The sequence below is a fragment of the Gopherus evgoodei genome, chromosome 9 (genome assembly GCF_007399415.2).
Source record: "Gopherus evgoodei ecotype Sinaloan lineage chromosome 9, rGopEvg1_v1.p, whole genome shotgun sequence".
NCBI classification, from domain to species: domain Eukaryota; kingdom Metazoa; phylum Chordata; order Testudines; family Testudinidae; genus Gopherus; species Gopherus evgoodei.
This window is the reverse complement of record NC_044330.1, coordinates 1,653,768-1,668,787: the sequence shown is the minus strand read 5'-3', so window position 1 is coordinate 1,668,787 and position 15,020 is coordinate 1,653,768. Positions and strand designations below refer to the sequence as shown.

General features: G+C 48.7%; 1 protein-coding gene across 4 annotated transcripts in view; it reads right to left on the bottom strand.

The window, feature by feature from the left end:
- Window positions 1-11,432, bottom strand: part of ATP13A3 (ATPase 13A3) — a 138,346-nt gene extending 126,914 nt beyond the window's left edge. For 2 of the 4 annotated variants that reach the window (XM_030574797.1, XM_030574800.1), the window contains exon 1: window positions 11,356-11,417. The gene's annotated coding sequence lies outside the window, so the exon portion shown is untranslated. Of the gene's footprint in view, window positions 1-4,263; window positions 4,308-11,355 lie in introns of those variants that run through there. The other 2 variants (XM_030574798.1, XM_030574799.1) reach the window with 2 other exon arrangements.
- Between the last annotated feature and the right edge of the window lie 3,588 nt (window positions 11,433-15,020).

The window sequence follows — 15,020 nt, the reverse complement described above, 5'->3', positions numbered from 1 at the left end:
CGATTTCCTTTTACAGAAACCATGTTGACTATTGCTCAATAGTTTATGTTTTTCTATGTGTCTGACAATTTTATTCTTAACTATTGTTTCGACTAATTTGCCCGGTATCGACATTAGACTTATCGGTCTGTAATTGCCGGGATCCTTTTTAAATATTGGCATTACATTAGCTAACTTCCAGTCATTGGGTACCGAAGCCAATTTAAAGGACAGGTTACAACCTTAGTTAATAGTTCTGCAACTTCACATTTGAGTTCCTTCAGAACTCTTGAGTGAATGCCATCGGGTCCTGGTGACTTGTTAATGTTGAGTTTATCAATTAATTCCAAAATCTCCTCTAGTGACACTTCAATCTGTGACAGTTCCTCAGATTTGTCATCTACAAAAGCCAGCTCAGGTTTGGGAATCTCCCTAACATCCTCAGCCATGAAGACTGATGCGAAGAATCCATTTAGTTTCTCCGCAATGACTTTATCATCTTTAAGCGCTTCTTTTGTATTTTGATCAAGGGGCCCCACTGGTTGTTTAGCAGGCTTCCTGCTTCTGATGTACTTAAAAAAACATTTTGTTATTACCTTTGGAGTTTTTGGCTAGCCGTTCTTCAGACTCCTCTTTGGCTTTTCTTATTACACTCTTGCACATAATTCGGCAATGTTTATGCTCCTTTCTATTTGCCTCACTAGGATTTGACTTCCACTTTTTAAAGGAAGCCTTTTTATCTCTCACTGCTTCTTTTACATGGTTGTTAAGCCACGGTGGCTATTTTTTGGTTCTTTTACTGTGTTTCTTAATTTGGGGTATACATTGAAGTTGGGCCTCTATTATGGTGTCTTTAAAAATGGCCCATGCAGCTTGCAGGGATTTCACTTTAGTCACTGTACATTTTAACTTTTGTTTAACTAACACCCTCATTTTCGTATAGTTCCCCCTTTTGAAATTAAATGCCACAGTGTTGGACTGTTGAGATGTTCTTCCCACCACAGGGATGTTATATGTTATTATATTATGGTCACTATTTGCAAGCAGTCCTGCTATAGTTACCTCTTGGACCAGCTCCTGTGCTCCACTCAGGATTAAATCTAGAGTTGTCTCTCCCCTTGTGGGTTCCCGTACCAGCTGCTCCATGAAGCAGTCATTTAAAGTATTAAGAAATTTTATCTCTGCATTTCGTCCTGAAGTGAAATATTCCCAGTCAATATGGGGATAATTGAAATCCCCCACTATTATTGGGTTCTTAATTTTGAGAGCCTCTCTAATTTCCCTTAGCATTTCATCATCACTATCACTGTCCTGGTCAGGTCAATATAGATCCCTAATGTTATATTTTTATTAGAGCATGACATTTCTATCAATAGAGATTCTATGGAATATGCAGATTCGCTTAAGATTTTTACTTCATTTGAATCTACATTTTCTTTCACGTATAGTGCCACTCCTCCCCCTGCACGACCTGTTCTGTCCTTCCGATATATTTTGTACCCCGGAATGATTGTGTCCCATTGATTGCTCTCAGTCCATCAGGTTTCTGTGATGCCTATTATATCAATATCCTCCTTTATCACAAGGCACTCTAGTTCACCCATCTTATTATTTAGACTACTAGCATTTGTGTACAAGCACTTTAAAAACTTGTCCCTGTTTATCTGTCTGCCCTTTTCTGATATGCCAGATTCTTTTTTATGTGACTGTTTATCATTTGATCTGGCCCTTACATTATCCTCTTCCATTCTCTGCTCCTGACTATAACCTGGAGATTCTCTATCATCAGACTCTCTCCTAAGAGAAGTCTGTGTCCGACCCACATGCTCCTCTGCAGCAGTCGGCTTTCCCCCATCTCCTAGTTTAAAAACTGCTCTACAACCTTGTTAATGTTTAGTGCCAGCAGTCTGGTTCCACTTTGGTTTAGGTGGAGCCCATTTCTCCTGTATATGCTCCCCCTATCCCAAAAGTTTTCCCAATTCCTAATGAATGTAAACCTCTCCTTTCTACACCATCGTCTCATCCACGCATTAAGACTCTGAAGCTCTGCCTGCCTACCTGGCCCTGCGCGTGGAACTGGGAGCAATTCTGAGAATGCCACCATAGAGGTCCTGGATTTCAGTCTCTTCCCTAGCAGCCTAAATTTGGCTTCCAGGACATCTCTCCTATCCTTCCCTATGTCATTGTGTTGGTGACTTGACTTGATCTTTGGCCAGGAACTCTCTTTTGTTCTGTTTGTACAGTTATGATAATACAAATAATAAGAACAATGCATGATTCTTCTCTGAACCAGTACTGAACTGGTGCCCAAGCCAGGTGACTGGGGGAACTGCCTTCTTAGAGGTGCGTTCTATAAGAAGAAAAAGTAAGGTCCAGATCCTGTGGAATTTTTCACAAGCTTAGAAATGCTAACCCAAATATGCTAACTAAATTCCTATTTTGGTAATCACATTCTGCCTTCCTAAAATTTCCCCTGCAATTGTTATTAAAAAAAACAAGGCAAAATGTATTCCAAACTTCACTGTTTAAACATACTACCATCAGGTCGGATCTGAAAAATAACCTGACCCTTTGGGGCTCCCGTGAGTCATCTCTGTTCACCTCGTCCTGCCTGGGGGGTCAGCACAGGGGCAGCTGTGTGCCCTACTCCTGCCAACTACCACCCACGTTGGTGCGCGTTGTGTGTGCTGCAAAGCGAGCATGCCAATGAGTCACTACACTTCTCACTCCACAGCACACACAGCTCAGCAAAGCTGCAGTATCCGGCAGAAGCAGGGCATGCAACCACTGCCATGACAACTCCAAGGGCAGGAGGTGACCAGAGATGGATCACAGACACAGGGAGCAGAAAGCCCCCATCAATCCAAGCCCCAAGGATGAGGTGGCAGTAGCGCTGACAAAGGTTTGGGTCCTATGGGTTCTGAAAACACTAGACATTCTTGGGTCAAGTTTGGGTCAGCTTCTGGGTTGGGCTATAAAATTAGGCCTGAGCAGATCATTAAACTAGACTGCTTTTGTCACTTCTCGCTCCACCATTCATATGTTTGTGCATTATCTAGCTAGACTGTTTAGTTCTTTGAGGCAAGAGTCTGTGCCTTCTTACCTATTGTTAAAGCACCTCACATATAGTTGGCCGTATACAAGTAACAGGATGCAGCATGGGCCAGGAGATACGGCACTGGACTGACAGAAGACCTTGGTTTTTCTCTCAGCTCTACCACTTGCTGTGTGACCCTGGGCAAGTCATTTAACCTCTCTGTGCCTCAGCTTCCCCATCTAACACAGGTATAATAATGCTTAACCACTTTTGTGAAGTGCTCAGTGTTGTTATTAGTACAGCATTTTTCACTTGCTGCCCTAAACTGCTGGGTGGCATTGACATGTGCTATTATATAGACACAAGAGTTCTTCCCACAGGTGACTACTCTGAGGACTTGCCTAAACACTACAATAGCACAGCTGCACCGCTGCAGTGCTTCAGTGTAGCGGCTACCTGTGCCGACAGGAGAAATTCTCCATCAACGTAAATAAACCACCTCGAGAGGCAGTAGCAAGGTCAACAAAAGAGTTCTTCTGTCAACCTAGTGCCATCTACACAGGGACTTCGGTCAGCTTAACTTCACCACTCTGGGGTGTGCATTTTTCACCAGGCCTAACACTGTACAAAATGCTAGACATCTATCATACACAAGCAAGCCACCTTAACAATCAAAAAGAATCAGGGGTAAAGGGAGAGATGATCCTAGCCAATTACAGAATTATGAGCAGAAAATGAGAAGCTAAACCAGACATCATTAAGTTCACAAGTGAAATACCTCTCTTTGGCTCTTGAAGGATATGTCTACACTAGACTTTTCTTTAAAAAAACCGAAACTCTCAAGTGGACTGATTGCCAATTAACTCACAGTAGTAAATAACTGTGAAAGCTACCCTCAAAAGTGCCCAAACATTTATTTATTTCTACAGAAGTTTGTGCATTATGTTAGGGCTCAGCCTAGGTAAAAGTCAAGTGCACATAAACCCAAAGTGAAGAAAAGAGTAAAGATCCATAGATTCAGAACAGCAGAAGCATAATTAACTGCAACTTACAGTATATAACTCTTCAAGAAGTTAAAAAAAATAGTAAAACAGATGTGGCCATCTGTTTTTCACAAGTTAAAAAGTAATCTCATCATCTACCCTAGGAGGACACTGTTTTACAAAAGTCAACTTTATTCTAAAAGGTAATTGAAGAAAAGCAGCAATGCTTTCAAATGTAGTTGTTCACAAAAAAGCATGGCTAACCTGTCTGAAAATTCAATGCGGACTACATTCAGCTTCTGAGTCCCCTGCAATAAAAAGGGGGGGGGGGTTAAAACAATAGTTGACATTTAGTTTCAGTTGCACTGGCAAACCAAAAAAGTTGAGACTAAACACTACACGACTCTGACAATACAAAGTGATAAATGTCTTCACAGCTGTTTTTTCTAGAACTACGCAACAAGTGAACCAGACTTCTCAGCATTCAAAATATAATATTTTAATAAACCACAAGGAAAAACAATTAAAACATTAGACTTGGATAACCATGATCAGATGGTCTGAAGCTATACTCACTAAGCATAGGAGTAGCAATGTTATTAAAAACCCAGCACAGTGGATTTTTTCAGGGGATGTTATTGCTTTTTTCATTTTTGGTACTTCTGTGACATTCTGAAGTAATTACATGAGCATATATAGGAAATCTTTTTATTTTAAATTGAAACAAAAATTAGAACCTAATTAATAAAAACTAACTAGTCTAAGAATTTAAAAGGGAAGTGATAACAACATCAAGGTTTGCTTATGAGGAAACCAAAGATTTAGAACTGTCTAGATAGAAGCCTAGAGGGGAAGAGGGAATGGATTGAGTGATTACCAATGACAAAGGCATGCCTAGTGGGCTAACCAACTATCACTGACTGTTCATGTGGAGAGTGGGGGACACAGTAGGTAAAGCTGTAAATTGAGAGAGGCCTTGGCTTTCTAGAATTCAGGAACTTCTGGAAGTTGGACAGGGTATCTGATACTATGGTTCTGTCCAAAGCTACTGAGCTCATCTTGTTTTTCAGTTTTCACAATGCTGAATTCACTTGGTGGTTGTTTCTGACTATAAAGGTAGTAAATGTGAAAGTTGATCAATCATGCAAATGTGCGATTGACTGGTGATTACCAAACATCAGTACACAGAAGGAAGGGATAGAAGCAAATTAGTGGATTGAAGGAGTTAAAATTAGAAGACTCTTTTGTCTCAGGGTATGTCTACATCTAAAATTTTGCAGCGCTGGTTGTTACAGCTGTATTAGTACAGCTGTATAGGGCCAGCGCTGCAGAGTGGCCACACTTACAGCAACCAGCGCTGCAAGTGGTGTTAGATGTGGCCACACTGCAGCGCTGTTGGGCAGCTTCAAGGGGGGTTCGGGGAACGCGAGAGCAAACCGGGGAAGGAGACCAGCTTTGCCGCGGTTTGCTCTCGCGTTCCCCGAACCACCCTGCAAACCGCAGGGAAGGTGACCTGCTTGGACAGGGGTTCGGGGAACGCGAGAGCAAACCGGGGAAGGAGACCAGCTTCGCCGCGGTTTGCTCTCGCGTTCCCCGAACCCCCCTGCAAACCGCAGGGAAGGAGACCTGCTTGCACAGGGGTTCGGGGAACGCGAGAGCAAACCGGGGAAGGAGACCAGCTTCGCCGCGGTTTGCTCTCGCGTTCCCCGAACCCCCTGCAAACCGCAGGGAAGGAGACCTGCTTGCACGGAGGTTCGGGGAACGCGAGAGCAAACCGGGGAAGGAGACCAGCTTCGCCGCGGTTTGCTCTCGCGTTCCCCGAACCCCCCTGCAAACCGCAGGGAAGGAGACCTGCTTGCACGGGGGTTCGGGGAACGCGAGAGCAAACCGGGAAAGGAGACCAGCTTCGCCGCGGTTTGCTCTCGCGTTCCCCGAACCACCCTGCAAACTGCAGGGAAGGAGACCTGCTTGCACAGGGGTTCGGGGAACGCGAGAGCAAACCGGGGAAGGAGACCAGCTTCGCCGCGGTTTGCTCTCGCGTTCCCCGAACCCCCCTGCAAACCGCAGGGAAGGAGACCTGCTTGCACGGAGGTTCGGGGAACGCGAGAGCAAACCGGGGAAGGAGACCAGCTTCGCCGCGGTTTGCTCTCGCGTTCCCCGAACCCCCCTGCAAACCGCAGGGAAGGAGACCTGCTTGCACGGAGGTTCGGGGAACGCGAGAGCAAACCGGGGAAGGAGACCAGCTTCGCCGCGGTTTGCTCTCGCGTTCCCCGAACCCCCCTGCAAACCGCAGGGAAGGAGACCTGCTTGCACGGGGGTTCGGGGAACGCGAGAGCAAACCGGGAAAGGAGACCAGCTTCGCCGCGGTTTGCTCTCGCGTTCCCCGAACCCCCCTGCAAACCGCAGGGAAGGAGACCTGCTTGCACAGGGGTTCGGGGAACGCGAGAGCAAACCGGGGAAGGAGACCAGCTTCGCCGCGGTTTGCTCTCGCGTTCCCCGAACCCCCCTGCAAACCGCAGGGAAGGAGACCTGCTTGCACGGAGGTTCGGGGAATGCGAGAGCAAACCAGGGAAGGAGACCAGCTTGATTACCAGAGGCTTCCTCAGGTATGCTGGGATACCTGCTTATTCCACGGAGGTCAAGAAAAGCGCTGGTAAGTGTCTACACTTGATTACCAGCGCTGGATCACCAGCGCTGGATCCTCTACACCCGAGACAAAACGGGAGTACGGCCAGCGCTGCAAACAGGGAGTTGCAGCGCTGGTGATGCCCTGCAGATGTGTACACCTCCTAAGTTGCAGCGCTGTAACCCCCTCACCAGCGCTGCAACTTTGTGATGTAGACAAGCCCACAGTTGCTAAAGATACTATATAAGACTTCAGAATAAGATCTGCCATTTGTTCTGAAAAATAAAATGGAAAAGATGAGAGAACTATTCAGATACAAACATCCGAAGCTTCTGATGTATAGGTGTTTAGTGCAGTTTGATGCAGAATGCAGTGGCATGCCTGCCCAGTGGCCATCCACAGAGAAAGCATGCTGAGCGCTCCATGAGTGCACTAGCTTCCAATTAGTTTTCTGATGGAGTTTAGATTGTTAATTTAGACCCATAAAGCACTAAATGGTTTGGAACCTAGCTAATGAAGTGTCTCTCTCTGCCCTGTGATATACTGCAACAACTCCAAATAGCAGAGGTTGGTGGCTGGGTCCTTGAAGGGTTCTCAGTGCTTGAACATGATCTCCTTCGTGGTCTGATAAAACGCTGATTTATTGACCTTCGGAAGATGCTGCAAGGCTCACGTCAAGCTCATTCCCAGGCCTTTGCTAAGGAGATGGGTTGAGGGATAGAGGGTGGATGTTTGAGAGAGGTTATTTTGCTGTGCTGTTGCTAACGGGGTTTAAAGCGGTTATAGTTTGGAATTATCATCCTTGATTACATACTTCAGTTACATAAATACGAGGAGCCAGCTGGGATAGATGCTTTTAAATAAATTTGAAAACATACAAGAAAGCAACGAAAGGTCTAAATACAACTGGAAAACTTGAACATCAGGTGAGTTTTTAAGTTCTTAAACTCAGTTGAACCACATCCTATCAAAACTGACACAGATATGAAGGTTCCTTACAGGGAATACATTTCTTGCAAAAGTTAACAACTCATGGTTGCGTTGGTATAAACTGCAGTTTTACTGAACAGTAAGAACGTACTTGATGTCATAAGAAAGTCACAGTATTGCCTCAGTTATACATAAAGGTGAAGTTTAATCAAGGAGCAAAATTCAAGGGATTTGTTAATGAGAATACTCGCTACCCTACAATAGAGTTAGCCAGACACTAATTCAGGTTATATCTGGGGTTAACAGTGCAGTCACTTAATAATTAATATATTTAATTCAATTAATGATACTGGAGAAATTGAAAACATTTTACATTTATTAACAGCTGTGTCAAGCTGCTGAAAGACCAAGGTGTTAGTGAAGCCTGCATTCTTCAGATCCAGGTTTCTCAGGTAGCTATTTCGTACTTTTGATTGAATTTGTTGATTCCTGAAAAGCACTTTACAGGAGCACTATCAGAGCAGTTTTCCTCAGGGTTTTACTGCTAAATACCACCTCCCATTCTGATTTTAATCAGACCTCAGAAACCATGGTCAAGCTTCTTCAGTGGTCCTTGGATGGGGAAAATTCAGGGGGTTGCAGGAAGTGGTGTTCTTCCCTCTGAATTAGTGTCCGTACCTGATGTTAGGAGTTCTGGATGATTGGAAGAGCCAGATTTGCAGTGAGTGCTTTTGGAATGAGATGTAATAGCAAAGTCTTGACCCCTGTGGTCACTAAAACAGTGACAGTATGCAAGAGTACAAGCAACTAGAGCCCTGGCTAAATCTCACTTTACCTAATTACATTCTGCCTACCTACAATTCCCTGGAAGTTTCAAATGGTCATAGTTTTCTTCACTGCCTGTCTTAAATTGTGGTGAGGCGTTACTGTGAACTGTTCTCAAAAACATGTTTCACCGCAGAAGTGGAAGCATTTCAGTGACAAGTGAAATGTATAGAATGCAGTAGTTATAAATTGCTTTGTGATCCTTCAGGATGTGAGAGACAATGTAAGCATTTCAGGTTTTGTCTACACACAAAAATTGTACTAAATTTGAACAAATCTGTTTAGAAACGTGTTTAATTAAATCAGTGTAGCCCTCAAGTGGACCCTCTAAAATTGTTATAAGAACACTTTATATTAACATAGCTTCAGTTACTCATGTAAAGCACTCTTAGGCTATGTCTACACTACACAGCTTTTAGTGACATGGCTGTGTCGCTAAAAGTCATGCAGTGTAGCTGCTATTTTGTCGACTTTCCTGCTGACAAAAGCTTCCACCCTCAATGAGCAGCATCTGCGTTGTCGGCAAGAGCACCTACTTGTCATGGCAAAACTTTTGTCTTTCAGGGGTCGGGGCACGGTTAACACCTCTGAAAGAGAAAAGTTTTGTTGCTCAGTTGCCAATGTAGACATAAACAAGAAGGCTCACACAAGGTAAATGCACCAAGTTAACTAAATCAGTACAACTTTTATGTACAGAAAAGACCACATTTCAGGCTGGATAAAAATCTTTTTTTTTTTTTTTGAAACAATAAAAAAATCAGATCTTTTTAGTTAAATTGGATTTTTTTTATTTCATCATTTAAATTATAAGTTTTTTTTTTAAAAAACTATTTAAAATGAAATCCAAATTTAATACAAAATGTGTTAAGGCCTAAACTTCTTATAAATTTAGTTGTAAATGTGAAACATGTTTGGATAAGAGAAGTTTATGTATCCCAGACAGTTACGGTTGTTTTGTTTAATAAAAATAAATTTTATATGCTATTTAATGTGTTTAATTAAATTCCAGTTAACATATTTTAATGGTTTTATAAACCAATGAGAATGCACCTTTCTTTAGAAAATAACTGAAATCTAAATAGCAAAGTTGATTAAAATAGATTATTTAAATCAAGACTTTCCATTTAATGATTTAAATCACTCTAGAGATTAAGAGGCTAGGACCTTTCAGCTTGGAAAAGAGGAGACTAAGGAGGGATATAATAGAGGTCTATAAAATCATGAGTGGTGTGGAGAAAGTAAATAAGGAAAAGTTATTTACTTGTCCCCATAATATAAGAACTACGGGCCACCAAATGAAATTAATGGGCAGCAGGTTTAAAACAAACAAAAGGAAGTTCTTCTTCACACAGCGCACAGTCAACTTGTGGAACTCCTTACCTGAGGAGGTTGTGAAGACTAGGACTATAACAGGATTTAAAAGAGAACTGGATAAATTCATGGAGGTTAAGTCCATTAACAGCTATTACCCACAATGGGTAAGGAATGGTATCTCTAGACTCTGTTTGTCAGAGGATGGAGATGGATGGCAGGAGAGAGATCCCTTGATTATTAACAGTTAGGTTCACTCCCTCTGGGGCACCTGCCATTGGCCACTGTCGGTAGACAGATACTGGGCTAGATGGACATTTGGTCTGACCTAGTACATCCATTCTTATGTACCCTACCTTATTCCACAGGTTCCATGAAAGCATTCCTATTGGCTGAATGTAATTTTTACACCTAAGTAAAAGACAAATGGGCTTGGTATTTAACTAAAATTTAAATTCAGTTATATTCCAAGAGTAAGTAAATCTAACACAGTCTGTAGCTCAGCTCTTCTTGTTCCTTATTGCTTTGACTAGGACTTGTTCTAGGCCAATTCTGTGAAATCCTCCCATTTGAGTGGAAAAATGCAAGGAGACATGGAAATACATAGGGTTCCATGATCCTTCACCAGAACTGAAACCCGAAAGGCTCCTATGTCTGAGGCAGTGTCTACCTGCCACTTTCAGCACTAAAACTTTGTCATTCGGCGTGTGAAAAAACCACACCCCTGAGCTACAAAAGTTTTAGTGCTGAAAAGCGCCAGTCTAGAGAGCGCGTTATGGCTGGGGGTTGCGCCTGTTTCACCCCTTGTTCAGGAGAGTTTTTTATTGCCCAGGAGAGTTCTCCTTGGCGATGCAGCATGAGTACATTGCCCACATCACCGCGCTACCATGGCTGTGCTGTAACGTGGGCAGCGCAGACACAGCCTAAGGGCTGTAGATAATCCTTGGAAATGTACCTACAATTCAGAGTTGGGGAGGGGCATGGCCCGTAGGGAACCAAAAAACTCAGGGATGATAGTAGGAGAGGGGACTCCTCAAGCCAATAGAAGAATGAAAGATAACAAAAAAGTGGGGCAGGGAAGTGCTGAGAATTTTTTTTCTTCAAAGACTGGAAGACAGTGCTGTGCCCTTGGAGGCGCCTTGGCCTTGGGGGGCGGAGTGTCAGTCTGGGGCTGGGAAGACCCCTGAGCGAGCGGCACAGACGTGTCTGTCGCCCCCCCCCCGCAGTACAAGGCCCATTCACCCGCACCTCTGCCAGGCCCCCGGGGCGGGCTCTGCGGCTGCCATGGCGACGGGCCAGGCCCGACGGCAGCGCTCAGGCCTGGCTGGGGATGCAGAAGGCGCTGCCGGCGGACGCTGCCCGGACCCAGCCCGGGACCCTGCGGAGCAGAGCGGAGCGGCAGGCCCGGCCCGGCCCCCGGGGGCCCAGATGTCCCGATTTGGGGGGTTCCCATCTAGGCTCCCCCCCCCATCGCACTTGCCGGGGGCCCCGCGGCACGAGTTCGGGCTCGGGCCCGGCCCTTCCAGCGGCGGCGGCGGCGGGGGGGGGGGGGAGCGGGGCGCAGCCCGCCCGCCCGCCGGCAGCTCCGGGCACGTGGCAGGCGCGTGCGGCGCGGCCCGGGGCTCCCCCCGCCGCCCACGTGCTCCCCGGCCCCGCAGACTCACCCGGCGGCGCGGCGCCCCCTAGCTCAGCCCCATGGCGCCGGCGGCGTGAGCGGGGCCGGCTCCGCGCTGTGTGCGGCGGGCGGGCGGGGAACCGCTTCCAACCGGCTCCGCGCGCCGGGGGGGGGGGGCAGGATGTGACGTCACCCGTCAGGTGCCGGAGCCCCCCCGCGGGGCTCCGAGTGCCGGCCGGCCGGCCGGGGGGGTCACGGCACTGCGCGGCACCGGCGGGGGGGGGCCCTGGGGCGGGATTTGGGAGGGGCCGTGGGGGCGGCACAGGATTGGGGAGGGGCCGTTGGGGGGGGGTCTGGGATTGGGGAGGGGTCGGGGGTGCCGCACGGTGGGGCGGTCAGGATTGGGGAAGGGCTGTCGGGGGGGGTCTGGGATTGGGGAGGGGCCGTTGGGGTGGCACCGGGGGGGGTCTGGGATTGGGGAGGGGCCGTTGGGGTGGCATGGGGGGGGTCTGGGATTGGGGAGGGGCCGTTGGGGTGGCACGGGGGGGGTCTGGGATTGGGGAGGGGTCGGGGGTGCCGCACGGTGGGGCGGTCAGGATTGGGGAAGGGCTGTCGGGGGGGGGGGGTCTGGGATTGGGGAGGGGTCGGGGGTGCCGCACGGTGGGGCGGTCAGGATTGGGGAAGGGCTGTCGGGGGGGGGTCTGGGATTGGGGAGGGGCCGTTGGGGTGGCACGGGGGGGTCTGGGATTGGGGAGGGGCCGTTGGGGTGGCACAGCGGGGGTCTGGGATTGGGGAGGGGTCGGGGGTGCCGCACGGTGGGGCGGTCAGGATTGGGGAAGGGCTGTCGGGGTGGCACGGGGGTCTGGGATTGGGGAGGGGCCGTTGGGGGGTTGGGATTGGAGAGGGGCTGTCGGGGGGGTCTGGGATTGAGGAGGGGCCGTTGGGGCAGCCGGAGAGATCTCGGGTTGTTGGAGGGATCTGATCAGGTGGTGCTGAGGCTGGGGTCAGCACTGGAGAGGGGTGTGGAAGTAACTGTGGGGAGTCTGGGGGGCATGGGGCATTCTGGGAAGATGAGGATGCTGTGGAGCTTTGGGGGTTGTTGAGGGGTCGCTGGAGGTCTTAGAGATTGCATAAGGGGCTTCGGGCGCAGGGGGAGGTGTGGTATTTAGGAAAGTTGTTGAAGAGAGTGTGAGGGGTTGTTGCTCAGGAAGTGTGGCTGCAGGGTGCTGTGAGGTGGTTGTTCCTGGTGGGAGAGGGACACCTATTGTTAGGAGAGGAGGAGTATTTTGGGCAGTGTCAGGGGACTCTGTGCATTCTTGCCCTTTCCCAGAGTGGGGTCATCCTTAGCCGGGGTGGGCAAACTTTTTGGCCTGAGGGCCCCATCTGAATGGGGAAATTGCATGCAGGGCCATGAATGTAGGGCTGAGGCAGAGGGTTGGGGTGCAGGAAAGGGCTCATGGCAAGGGGTTGGGGTGCAGGAGGAGTGTGGGGTATATGAGGGGTCTCAGGGCAGGGGGTTGGGGTGCAGGAGGGGACTTAGGGCCGTGATTTGGGTTGCAGGAGGGGTGCAGCTCAGGGCAGGGGGTTGGGGTGCAGGCTTTAGCCTGGCGCTGCTTACCTGGAGCGTCTCCGGGGTGGCAGCAGCACGCAGCAGGGCTAAGACAGGCTCTCTGCCTGCCCTAGCCCTGCACCGCTCCTGGAAGCAGCCAGCACCACGTCCCTGCCGCCCCGGGGGCAGGGTGGGGAAGAGACAGGGACAGAGGGCTCCATGCGCTGCCCTCGCCTGCAGGTACCTCCCCCGAAGCTGCCATTGACCACGGTTCCCCGTTCCCAGCCAACGGGAGCTGCAGGGGGCGGTGCCTGCTGATAAGGACAGTGTGCAGAGCCCTCTGCCCCCCGCCCCCCCATGAGGGCTGCAGGGACGTGATGCTGGCCACTTCCGCGAGCAGCGCTGGGTCTGCAGTGCCACAGGGGTGGCAATTGGCCATGGGCTGCAGTTTGCCCACCCCTGTCCTAAGCCAATTCACTGGTAGTTATTGGCATGCCAAGTTATGCAATTGGTGGGTGAAAGACATCTTTTAGTCTTTGTCAGAGGGGTTTGCTGTTGGTCTTGGACAGGCCTTTACATTGTGGGTTTGACGCTGTGTCAAGCAGGGCTGGCTCTAACATTTTTGCCAAAAAGAGCGCCGCCCCGCCGTAACACCCCCCCCCCCCCCCCGCAAGCGCCGCCAAACCCCAGCCAAGCCCCCCATGCCATGCCATGCCGCCCGGCCGAACCAAAGGAAAAAACCCTCCAGTGCTGCCCCGCCCCAAGATGCTGCTCCAAGTACATGCTTGGTTGGCTGGTGTCTAGAGCCGGCCCTGGTGTCAAGGCATAAAGAAGAGAGAGCATTTAAGCGTAAGTGCTGTCCCTTTCCTCTGTCAGAGACAGAGAGCACAGTAGTTATAGGTTAGATTAGTTAAAACAATTTTCCAGACTGTGGTCCTCAGGGCTGTAGCTGGTGGGCTGCAGAAAGCTGACAGGTCCAGTGGTGCTGACCCCCTCCTTGTTTCCAGCTGCTCAATTCCATTGATAGAAGCTAAAAGTACACTAAATGCCTTCCTAATTTTGTTCTTCCATATGAGTAACTGTTGCAGTTGACACAGCATGTGATTGTGAAAGGAAGAGGAGGTTGTCCATGGAAAATCTCCCTATTAAGATGAGATCCACCCTTGTGAAAATGGCGCAGTCAGCAGGGGTACCCATGTGCAAAATTGGTCCAATAGAAACCCTGAAACAGCTGTGTCCAACATCAAGATCGCGTGAGAAATCCAAGTCCCACAGCTAAATGTAGAAGAAACAACTGTCCCAAATGCAGATCACTAGGCCTTCCATTCATCATAATTCAGAAAGAGTTTAAAGTCCATGCATTCAGCACCCACAAACTGTAAGGTATGCCTAGTATATGTTTGTGTTATTTTATTAAGATATAAATACAGACCAAAAAAGTGCCCTCATTCAGCTGCTTTACCCTCAGCATCTCTTGCCAGCTGCCCCTCTTCATGGAATGCCCCAACTCCAGTCCAACTGCTATCCTCTCCTCATTCAGTTCCCTCCTAAGGACTCACTTCTTCCACTGTGACCTACAGAGATGAGTCAGTGCTATAAACTGTAAAAGCATTTTTCCTTGTTATCTTCCTAACTAAATGTCTTAATGCATCTTGTCTGCTTATTAGATTGTATGCACCATGAGTAAGGCTATGTTTTAGTGACGGGTATTTTTAGTAAAAGTCATGGACAGGTTATGGGCGGTAAATAGAAATTCACAGCCTGTGACCTGTCCATGACTTTTACTATATACCCCTAACTAAAACTGGGGCCACGGGTGCTCTGGAGGGGGCAGTCCCGGGTGCCATGGGTGCTGGGGTACAGTGGCCAGGGACCCCTGCTGGTGTTGGGGGGGAGGGGATTAGTGGGGCTGGCAGGCTCCCTACCCAACTGTGGCTGGCATGTCCCTGCAGCTTCTGGAGATGGGGTGGCCAGGGGAGCCCTATGTGCTGTTTTCGCCACAAGGGCTGGCTCCACAGTTCCCATTGGCCGGGAACCGCAGCCAGTTGGAGCTGTGGCGGTGGCACCTGCAGGGGTGGGCAGCACACAGAGCCCCCTGGCCCCTCTGCGGAGCTGCAGGGATATGCCAATGGGAGCTGCAGAGCTCCTCCCCCAAGGTAAGCACC